General features: G+C 42.8%; 1 protein-coding gene across 11 annotated transcripts in view; it reads left to right on the top strand.

The window, feature by feature from the left end:
* The window catches only part of NCOA3 (nuclear receptor coactivator 3), a 166,089-nt gene that overhangs the window by 29,586 nt on the left and 124,373 nt on the right, over positions 1-12,130 (top strand). The gene's annotated exons all lie outside the window — the stretch shown is intronic.

Here is a 12,130-nt window from a genome sequence, read left to right as displayed (position 1 = left end):
TTGGGGGAGAACTGTGTGTCTCCTGTTCTGTTTTACCCACTTTCTGCCAGATATATTTCACATTATAGCAGTCTCAGATGACCCAGCATGTTAGTTTTAAGAATGCTGTCACAGCAGATTTGACAAAACACAAAGAAGGTACCAATGTGAGATTTCTAAAATAGCCACAGCACTCGACCCAAGGTTTAAGAATCTGAAGTGCCATCCAAAATCTGAGAGGGACAAGACGTGGAGCATGCTTTCAGAAATCTTAAGAGGAACACTCAGATGTGGAAACTACAAAACCCAAACCACCAAAAAAAGAAAATCAACCTTCTGCTGGCTGCATCTGACTCAGATGATGAAAATGAATATGCGTCAGATCCGCACTGCTTTGGATCGTTCTCTAACAGAACAAGTCATCAGCATGGACCCATTTTCTCTGGAATGGTGGTTGAAGCACAAAAGGACATAAGAATCTTTCGTGCATCTGGCGCGTAAACATCTTGTCGCCCACTACAATAGTGCCATGCAAATGCCTGTTCTCACTTTCAGGTGACATTGTAAACAAGAAGCAGGCAGCATTATCTCCTGCAAATTGTAACCAAACTTGTTTGAGTAATTGGCTGAAGTAGAACTGAGTGGACTTTTTTGTTTTTGAGTGCAGTTATGTAACAAACACACACACAATCTACATTTGTAAGTTCAACTTTCATGATAGTGATTACACTACAGTACTTGTATGAGGTGAATAGAATAGTACAATTTTTTTTACAGTGCAAATATTTGTAATCAAAAATACTGTTGTAATTGAAATCAATATATTTGAAAATGTAGAAAAAATCCAAAAATATTTAATACATTCAATTGGTATCGTTTAACAGTGCAATTAATCATGATTAAATTTAAATTGCAGTTAGTTTTGAGTTAATCATGTGAGTTAACTCTGATGAACAGCCCTAGTTTCTATACAAAAAACATGGGAAATTTTCAGAAATAACAAGGCCCAAACAACCTTATTAGTGAAAATCGATTGTTGGGAGGAGGAAATTTTTATTCAGGTTTTAGTCAAACTTCTGGGTCTAATTCTAATACTTGAACGAATTTTTGAAAGAAGAAAATGCCTCTGTTAGAGACCGTACAACCACAACTTCAGTAAAGCTACAAAAGTTTACAAAGTGTATGTCGGCCCCAAGAAGTCCTCCCAACAAACCCTGGAAGATGAGACTTTGTTCTACTACAAATGTCTGGCCTGTTAGCTGGCGAGATCTTTTGAAAAGGTGTTTAGACGTTTTTGAAAGAAACAGGGTATAATGACAATTTTGGTCTGCCTTAAAAATAGCAGAAATATAGTCTCCTCTTCTAAATTCTGCTGGAGGCCTCCTGTGAGTGGGATTAGAGAATGGAGTAGAAGTTTCATCACTCTATAATGGAAGAAGAAAGAGTGGGTCTTCAGACAGAAAAGTCTGTTAAATGTTGAGCACTTAATTGGGAATGTAGATCTTAAACTGTCTGCTCTGCTAAAAATGTTTCCCCCTCACATTTGGTCAGGGATCACTTTTTTTTTCTTTGGTACCTGTGAAGATGATCTGTTAGTCCAACCATCACCTTTTATGGATACTGGAGCAGAGGAGACCCAAAGCAAAATCACTGAGGAAAATGTATTAGCCATCAGGCTGAAAAACAAATCCTCCTTCGAGAGAAATGTGACAAGACCATTTTGGTTATCTTGACTGTGTACCTGATTCTCTACTAACACAAGGAAGCAACAACACTAAGTTTATGGTAAATTACTTGGTATAGATGTTTAAAGGATTAAAAATACACACCTAACTTGCTAGAATAACATTAGTTTTCCTACCAGTGTAGTTTAACAAGCAATTATGCTGCTTCTACAGAAGTAGGTGATTTTGGTTTTTTGTTTTTAAAGAGCAACTATCCACCAACTTCTGATACTTTCAGAGGGAAGCATGTCCTTATTTAGGGGTGAGTCATAATTAATCTATCATGTAGTCTAAATTTGAAAATAATACAGTGAGCTGGAACACTTCTGAGATATCTAGACTAGGAAGGGTTGGTGTGTCACAATTTAAACTACTTCGACTGTTTATACAAAGGCGTAACATCTTTTTAACCTGGCTTAACAAAACATTCCTGGAAAGACTAAGCTAAAATCACTCAGCAAACCCAGAACTCTTCTGAAGGGAATGCTGGTCTCTCATGGTAAGCTTGACAAACCAGACAGAAGCTGTATTTGCTTCTGTTGTACAGGTAGTTAACATTTTTAATGGGGAGTCTTTTTAAATGTTCAACAGCTGCAGATTTTACTTAACTAGAACAATACAATAAATATTTAATTGCCCAAAAAAATTTGTTTCCCTGTTTAACATTTGGTTAACCTGACTATATAGAACTGGCTCTTAAGTCACATGCAGAAAACACAAGGTATCTATGTGAATAAAGGTTTTCCTACTGTTCCATTAAGCTGATCCTGTGCTATGGGTATTGAAACAGTCGCACTATTATCTGAACACATTTTTCTTTCAGATTTCTAGGAATTCTCATGTCATAGCTACAAATAGTAATGTGCCATTTTCTATGTCTGCTTTTGTGTACCCCTATATTGTGGGTTAAGCCTGGCTGTATGTCTAGAATAGTGGCCATTTGTTAAAACTAAACTTTGAAACCTGAATTGTTGCAATATTACCATTTGGCTATTATCTAATCTGCCCTCTTTTACTGACTGGCTGACAGATTCATTAGAAAAAAAATACTTTAAGCAGAACATGAGATCAGCAGTGGGCATTCTCACTCTTCTGTGTGGGTCAGGTCTTAATATTAAGACTTTTTGGGCCACCTTTCCTCCTGCTGTGAGACTTATGACAACCATCTGTCTGCTCTAGCAATTGCTTACACAGGAAAGTAGTATTTCTTTAGCTGGTTGTAATGCAATAAATGTTGCTTATGGAAACAGTTTAGACTCCTTCCTCTTGCTCTTAATTTCTCACACACACAGAGTGCGCAGGGAGGGAAAAGCACAACCCTACCCTGGTTAATCTGGAAATGGAGAGCAGCTAGTACTATGTCACCTACACTTTCTCAGCTGACTGCCAACCAGTGTTCCATGGACCATAGTTCTGGGAACTTCCTGCTTATGTGGGAAATTTCTTTGACAGCTGTTGTCTATATTGGAGTATAATTAATCTACTTAGTGCAGACCAGGTTACTCCGTACAAAGTTAAAGTACCCTGTTTTTATATATTTAGCATGCTCTCTACACTGAAATTCATTTAACTAAAGTTGCCGTAGTGGGGGGTGGGGAAATAGTCTGTATTGTAGTTCCACGTGTTTTAGAGGGAGGTCATAGAAACCTGGAATGAAATAACTTCTCTGAGACTTCTTCCTAACCCACATCAGTTCATGGTTCATCATGTAACATTTGTGGCATGCCCTGTCCTCCCCCCCCCCCCCCCCCCCCCAAAAAAAAAAAAAAAAGCTTTGGATCTCTGGCCTATTTCTAGGAATTCTTCCTCTCTCATGTTGCCCACTCTAACACACTGTCAAGATCAGATGTTAAAACAGCCAAAATACTACTACATTGCATGAAGTGACAGTTAAGTGTTCATATTGGGTATTTGCTGTCTCCAAGGAAGGAAAATCCCTGAGTGAAAAGAAATGTATTGAGGCTGGATTGCATTGCTAGATGCTTGATGTAATGGCTTACAAATAAAATAAATTTGACATGTATAGCTATAGGCCTTATACCTAATAGGCTTGGGCCCCCATTCTTTTACCTGTACTGATATATATATTTTTACACATAAGTTTAGGCCCTGACTTTCTTTGCAAAGTGGTGAGCACTCTCAACTCCCAGGAAGCACTTTTGATCGACTCCCTTTGCTTCTATATTGTGCCTAAAATAAAGTTGTTTAATAAGCGCCTTAATTTAGCTAACATTCAAAATTGGGAGGAGGGGGGTGGTCCTTGTTGAAGACTGTGGAAAATTGGCAGGTGCCTATATAAAGACTTGAGTTTAAAAATTTTGGATGTTGCAATTTCTTTAACACGTTCCTCTCAGACCAGCGCTGATTTAAAAACAAACACAGCTGAGACAGAAGTAGTTGTATATTTCAACTTTCACATCAAGTAGTCATTTTTAGGGCCTATTCTCTTTAAAAACAAAAAAACCCTTTTTTTTCCCTTCTGTCTAGTTCTCATATTCGTTACGTAGCTTTCTACCTTGCTCTATTGGAGTGAACATGTTCCCACTGATCAGCATGAGTTAAGAAATGACTGGTCTTCCATGCAAGGTCCTAAAGCGTCCTATTGCACAGCATTTACCTAATTTAGTACTCCATTGTGGAAGAGACCTATTATCTTTGGGGTTCCTGTACCATAATAAAAGGTGTTAGTTTCATAGCCATGTTTTTCTTTTGATACAATAGATTGTGTGACTTCTTTAAGTGAAGGTGGACTGACTTCATATTAGGTGTGTTTCTTTTTCAGTGTTTACCTGAATTCTAATTTGCTTTTAAGAAATATTTTTCTTACCCCTTCTCACTCAAAGTGAATATTGGGAGCTGGTATAGAAGTTTACTAGTGCATATTGCTTTACACAAACTGGCACAATGCTCCCCTTTTCCAGACTAATTGTTCAGTGCCTCCCTTACCAAGCTATATAACTTCATGAACACTGATTATTAAATTCACTATAACAATTCAACTTAATACTAAATGGCAAGATATAACCCTCTCTCCTAATACTTAACTTTTAGTCTATGAAAGACTTTGAACAAATTTTGTATTTGATGAAGGAAGATAATTGTCCCCTCCTGCTTGCTACACTTCTCAGTTCCCTTTGATTTTACACCTCTGCGCCTATTCAGTTTGAAGTATGGAGCTACCAGAGATAAGGTTGACAACTTTTTAATGGCACAAAACTGAACACCCTTGTCCTGCTGCCCTTCTCACAGGCCCTGCCCCCATTCACTCCATCCCCCTTCCTCTGTTACTTGTTCTCACTCACTTTCATTGGGCTGGGACAGGAGGTTGGGGTGTGCGAGGGGGTGATGGCTCTGGGTGTGGCCACAAAGGGGGGTGGGGCTCAGGGCTGGGGCAGGGGTTTGGAGCTTGGGATGAAGCTCAAAGCTGCGCAGGGTATTAGGATGTGGGAGGGGATATGTGTTGCAGGCTCTGGGAGGGAGTTTAGGTGTAGGAGGGGGCTCAGGGCTGGGGCAGGAAGTTGGCATGTGGGTTCTGGGAGGAGGTTGGGTTGGGGTTTGGGAGAGGGTTTGGGCTGCAGCTTCCAGCCGGGCGGCTCCCACCCTCAGGCAGCTCCCAGAAGCGGCTGGCATGTCTAGCTCCGAGGTGGAGGGCCAAGGGGACTCTGCACACTGCCTGTGCGCACAGGCGTTGCTCCTGCAGCTCCCATTGGCTGTGGTTCCTGGCCAATGGGAGCTGGGAGCAGGCACTCGGGTGGGGGCAGTGTATGGAGCACCTATGGCTGCCCATGCACCTAGAAGCCGGGCATGCCAGCTGCTTCCGGGACCTGTGCAGAGCCAGGGCAGGCATGGAGCCTGCCTTCGCCCCGCTGTGCTGTCAACTGGACTTCTAGAGGCTGGAGCTGCCAGGTTCCCTTTCTGAATGGGCATTCTAGTCGAAAACCGGATGCCTGACAACCCTAACCAGAGAGAGACAAGATTGTGAACTGGAATTTCTTAGATGTAATACCTCCATTAGTAGAAGAGCATTTATTTCCACTCTTGATTGTGAACTTCTAGTGTTTCAGGAATAAAGAGTTAATAACATAGCAGAAACTTTTGGTCTGCAGTTGCCCTCATGCTTTAGGCGGCTTTCTTGATGTTTCAGGTTATAAATAATAATACAGGCATACCAGCAAATGCTGAAGTACAATATCTAGGTGACTGTGCAAGTGAAGCATATGTGGTGTTGCATTCGTAAAACCCAGGATATTTAAAAGAGTATACTTCAAAAGAAAATATTAGAGACAGATTTATGCAGTTCTTCCCTTAATATCTGCTTGCATGGCCTCCTTTCTACCCGTCAATACAAGCAGCTGGGCAAAACTCAATTTGTTTTTTAATAGGACTAAAACACCTGCAGGATTGAGAGAGAGAGAAATGGCAAAATTGTTTGGACATCTGCTGTTCTTCTGGCTTGAGGACTGGCTATATGGTGCTGTTTAAGTTAACATTAAGCTATAAACTAGTTTAAAGGCATAAGCTGAACATTGGAAGAAGACTGAATGCCTTATTTAGCCAGAATGCTTTGGATATGGAGAGGTTGTGAGTTATACATGGATTTTGGCATGGGTGGTGCTTGGTTTATTTTAATTTTATTTATAAACAAAATGGTGCCTGTTCTACATTCTAGGTGTCTGCCATTTCAACCATGCAACAGTCCTACAGGGGGTATCTTCTCTCTCTTGGTTGGAAATAACACACTGGTTATCACTCTGGACAGCTAAAGTTCTTTGAGGGTATGTCTACACAGCAGCTAGACACCTACAGCTGGCGTGTGCCAACTGGCTTAAGGCTCGCAGGGCTTGGGCTGTTTCATTGTCCAGTATTGACTTTTGATATCGACTAGCCTAAGTTGCTTTTTCCCAGAGTAAGCCACATTCTCTCTGCGTGAAGCCAGTGCCAAGGGCTTTAGGCAGACCCAAAGGAACCTAATGTGGTGTCAATGTCCTGGCATCAACAGAGTGACACTGAGGTCATTGTATCAACCTGATTCAGGTCAGAGGCCCCCAGAATGACCTGATTCTGCACGGAGATCTTGGCACTGTTGAAGTAACTTGACCAGATTTAGTGCTGAGGTCCCTCTATTGCTCTGGGTAGACCTATTTAGTACTAAAGTTTCTGGATCCTCCAGGTCAGCCTCATTTGGCACTGCAGTTCTGGCACTGCTGATGCTGTGCTGCAGTCCTAGTCTGGCACAAGGTCCTTGGGTACCGTTGGATCAATCTGGATTTGGTGCTTAGGTCCCAGCACAATTGAAGCAATGCAGGGATCCCTGGATCTCTTTGGGAACCAAGCGTCATTCATTCTGTGTGGGTGTGGTTTTTTTAAAATAAATGGCACTATAGTGTCCTGATCTTTTGGGATCTCCTGAGTTGATACTCTTAGATCTGTGCCTCTTAGCATGATCTCATAACATGACTGAAAAGTGATATCTAGCTATAGTTTACGCCCAGAATTTGTGGATATTTAATTTAGGCCCAATAGAACCTAGAACAACCTCATTTGGCTCTGAATTCCTAACACAGATGCCCTTGGCTGCTGAGATACCCTGAGCACTGAGACCTTGGAAGAGCATTCCGAGGCTTATATTAACAGTTGCCCCTGAGTGCATACTGAATTATATTCATTGCTGTACCACTTGTTGGCTCTGAAAAATGTCTAAGACTTAGAAGATACCAAGGTTGCTATTGTCTTAAGACATCTAGGTTTCTGGGCGTCTGCTGCGCTACCATCTGTCAATGCTGGATCACTGAATCTTTAGGTTTGTTCTGTTTACGTACTGAGATTGATTTTGTGTGTGTGTGTAAAGTTCTACAAATGACCTTTCTCACCTCTATACTAAGTTTTTGCTCTACTCTCTCAAGACCTAATTTTTTTCTATGCTTATCTGGAGCATTAAGATGTCTGGAAGGTTTGTCGTTTACCACTTTGACTGGTGTGGGCTAGTGAAGTGCTCATCCAAATCAAATGGTTCTCAGAACAGATGTCTGTGCAGGAGTTTTCTCAAGTCCCCAGAAGGTGTTCAGAATTTACAGCAGGATTGCTAGTGGAGTCATGCACTTAGTTCAGTGGTACAGGGGAAACTCTGAATTCAAAGAGTATCTTAATTTCATCTTTGGTCTCTTTTCTTGTAATCTCAACCAAGGGGGAGTCTAAATCTTTTATTTGGGAGGTTTGACCTGTATCCTCAGGCCTTGAGGCTGCATGAGTACCACGTAACTTTTTATGTGTTGTTTCATGCTCTTTAGTTGCAAATTAGATAGCAATTGCTACTTAGTGAACAGGGTTTTTTTATTTGCATGCTTAAAATATTTAGTACAAAAATGGTTGATTTCATATATAGTAAGAGTGTTATATTGTAAAATATTAATTTTATTCACATACTTAGTCAGAGTTTTGAGTAACTGAATAGTTTAGCTAAAGTTCCTGTTGTGAATAAATACTAGCATTTGATACAGAAACTATAGAATTGATTTATTTAGCTGAAATAACTTATTGATCTTTAATCTCTCATCAAATATTACATTGCTCCTGGGGAATAAAACATGTGATTAGGAGTTCAGAAATCAAATATATTAGTTAATTCTCTGAGGTCTGTGCAGTTGGACTTTTAACTAAGAGCTTGTCTTCATGTACAGTGTTATAATAACTTTGTTAGTCTCTAAGGTGCCACAAGTACTCCTCGTTCTTTTTAGTGTTAGTGGTGTAGCTGCACTACTGTAGTACTTTAGTGAAGACACTATTATGCCAATGGGAGAGTTTCTCCTGTTGGTGCAGTTAATTTACCTTCCCGAGAGGTGGTAGGTAAGTCGATGGAGAAATTCTCCCATCAACGTAGCACTGTCTACCTGGGGAGGGGTTGCGGGGGTTAGGTCGGTATAACTGTGTCACTCGGGTGTGGATTTTTCACAGTCCTGAGCAACGTATAGGTCTGTAGTGTAGACCCTGGCATAAGGCTTTTTTAAAAGTGGAAGTTTACTAAAGTAATACCAATAAAACTTTTTTAAACTCTCTAATTGTTTTGCACACTGTGTGGTACATACCTCACCATACCATAGCATTCTGTATGTTAAATAGGCTTCTTTGGCATTCATGAAACCTAGGTGGGGGGAGGAGGTGGGGAGGATCAAGCGACAATGAGGAAAGGGAAGGGGGGAGAGCAGCGAGTGAGCTAGGGGGGGAGTTCCGGAGCTCCTGCTGTAGTGTCTGTTTTTCAGAAATTAGAAATTTGGCAACCCTACATACAGGTGCTGTAAATTGGACATTGGCAAAAATCAGGGGGGAAAAAATAGGCATGTTGCTATACCCTGCTTCTGCCAAAGGTCTTTGTTTTGGGGTGGGGGCTATTTAGGAGAAATGTAATCTTAGTCAGGCAGAAAATCCAGAAGGTGCTCAAACTATTTTTGAAAAGAAAATTAACCACACATACCAATGCTTGCTGGAAGGGAAGAGAAAATTCTGGGCAGGGGGGAAAAATGGAGATGTATGGTGGGGAAGTCAAAGTAGTTGGGGGCTCTGGTCAGGACAAGGAATGAGAGTGGGACACTGGGAGGGGTGACAAGGAGGTGGATAGCAGGCTAAATGGAAGGGATTAGAGGCAGAGGTGCCTGTCAGCCCCACATTCTCCCCTTCAGAGATGACCTGTACCTGCCAATAGTGGAGGATGGGAGGCAGAGTGAGGGCAGTGCCTTCAGCAGATGTTACTGAGCATGCTCAGTCTGTGTGAGCATAGTCAGTACAAACCAATCAGCAACTGGGGGGTGGGGGGGGGGTTGGCACATGATCCCACGTGCTCTCCCCGCATGTCATGTCTGCTCTCCTCCCATATGTACTGCAATCTGGGGAGGCTCTTATCCCTCAGGAGCATCTCAGCCCTCCTCCCTGTCCCTTTTTGTATACTTGAGATTTGGGGGGTGACTGTCCCTCCAGAGCAGCAATTCTCAAACTATGGGGAAGGTCTCCTAAGGAAGACACAGGAATGTGTCAATGGAGGTGTGAGCTATGTGACTTTTTATTTTATTTTCTTAAAGAGCTCCGACTGTCAGCCCTGGGTGGGCGGTCCAGACTAATGTTTACAAACATGTTAACTAACTTGAGTTAATTGGAAATCAGTTAAGTTGAAAAAAGTTTCTTGGGGGTACTTGGCAATCCTCTGCCGAAGGTTCCATGGCAGAGCAGCTTTGTTCCTTCCCCCGCTGTAGGAAACTTTCCCACACCATTCGGCAATCACTTGTGCAGGGACCAAAGCAGCACATAGGCGAGCAGCATAGGGAGCAGGGCGGAAGCCACAAGCATGGAGTAGATGTACCCTCGTTTCCCTGCTTACCCTTCGCAGTGAGAGGTCTGCTAGAATAACCTCCACCTGTGGAAAAGTGGGGGAGAATTTTAGATTTTTTCCCCCCATCGAATGCTGCACCCCGAGACAGTGTGTGCTCATTTCCTCATGTGGCGCAGCCTCCCCGCCCTCCTTCTCCCTCCCCTCTCCCCCCCCCCCCCTCCCAGGACAGTGTGTGCTCATTTCCTCATGTGGCTGCTCAAAATCAGCAGCCAAGCGGTCTGCCTCAGGGCTCCACCCCTCAGCAAACTTTTCACCCTTAGCATCACAGAGATTATGCAACATACAGCACGCAGCTAGGACCATGGGAATATTATCCTCAGTAAGGCTTAGCCTGCCATAAAGGCCATCACCAGCATGCCTTTAATCTGCCAAAGGCATATTCAACTGTCATCTAGCACCTACTCGGCCTGTTGTTGAACCGCTCCTTACTGCCGTCTAGGTGTCCCGTGTAAGGTTTCATGAGCCAAGGCTGTAAGGGGTACACCAGGTCTCCCAGGATCACAATGGGCATTTCAACATCCCCCACTGTAATCATCTGGTTGGAAAGAAAGTCCCTGCTTGTAGCTTTCTATACAGGCCAGTGTTCCTGAACATGTGTGCATCATGCACCTTCCCGGATCATCGTGCGTTGATGTCAGTGAAACGCCCTCTGTGATCCACAAGCACCTGCAACACCATGGAGAAGTACCCCTTCCTATTGATGTACTCTGTCGCAAGGTCATCTGGTGCCAAAATTGGAATAAGTGTTCCAACTATTGCTCCCCCACAGTTAGGGAACCCCATTTCTGCAAAACAGTCTGCTATTTCAGTCACATTTCCCAGAGTCATGGTCCTTCGTAGCAAGATGTGATTAGTTATCCTGCACACTTGCATTAATGCAGCCCCAATGGTGGTCTTCTCCATTTCAAATTGATCATGACTGACTAGTAGCAGTCCGGAGTCGCCAGCTTCCACACAGCAATTGCCATGTGCTGCTCTACCAAGAGGAAAAGGAGTACTTGTGGCACCTTTAGAGCTGTAGCTCATTCACTGAAGGCATCCGATGAAGTGAGCTGTAGCTCACGAAAGCTTATGCTCAAATAAATTTGTTAGTCTCTAAGGTCCCACAAGTACTCCTTTTCTTTTTGCGAATTCATTCTGGTGTCCTTGCACAGCAGGTCTGGGGCAAGCTCCGCATACAGTTACAGGACGGTGGCTTTCCGCATCCGAAAGTTCTGTAGCCACTGCTCTTCATTCCACACCTGTATAATGATGCGATCCCACTATTCAGTGCTTGTTTTGCAAATCAGAAAGTGATGGTGTACCCTATGCAGGTGCTCTGTGAATGCCAAAAGCAATCTAAAGTTGCTCCTATCCATGTCACACAAAATGCCTGGCGCCTGAACGTCTTCTTCAGTTAGGAACTTGACGATTAACTGCACTGCCATCTGTGATGTCTTCATGACCGTTAACAGAGCATAGGAGAGCAGTGCAGGATCCATCCTTTCCCACAAAGATGCCGGTTTGCACAGCAGAGAATAGCTGTTGCAAAAATGCAATGAAAGAAAGCCAGAAGCCCATGGACTACTGGGTCACAAAGCAATGCATCACAGGACATTTAGCCAGGTCCCAAGATGCACCGCGATCCGCTCCACCTTCCCACAACAGCTAGTGACAGAAGGTGTCGAGCTGGACTATGGGATAGGTACCCACAGTGAAATGCTCACACTGTCGATGGTGGTGCCCCCACTGTGGATGCAATCTGCCGACAGAGGGAGCAAGTGTGAACATGAGATTGCGATTTTTGGGTGTCGCCATTACTTTTGCCGACAAAAACTGGTAGTGTAGACATGGACAGAGAGGAAGGGGAGGTTGTGAAACAAAATGAGAATGCCAAGGCTAAATGGACAAGGAAAATTTCAGTCTTCTTCCAGCATATACAGAATGATCCAGTGTGTCTCGGAAAATATTCAGCAAACAGTTCATCATGGAGTAATTTGTGATTTGGGTGAAGTGTTTGAGCATAAAAGGGATATTTTAAAAATGCTTTGACTCAGTAGTTTCTCAGTAA

The sequence above is a fragment of the Chelonia mydas genome, chromosome 13 (assembly GCF_015237465.2).
Source record: "Chelonia mydas isolate rCheMyd1 chromosome 13, rCheMyd1.pri.v2, whole genome shotgun sequence".
Taxonomy (NCBI): Eukaryota; Metazoa; Chordata; order Testudines; family Cheloniidae; genus Chelonia; species Chelonia mydas.
This window is presented reverse-complemented; position numbering and strand designations above follow the sequence as displayed.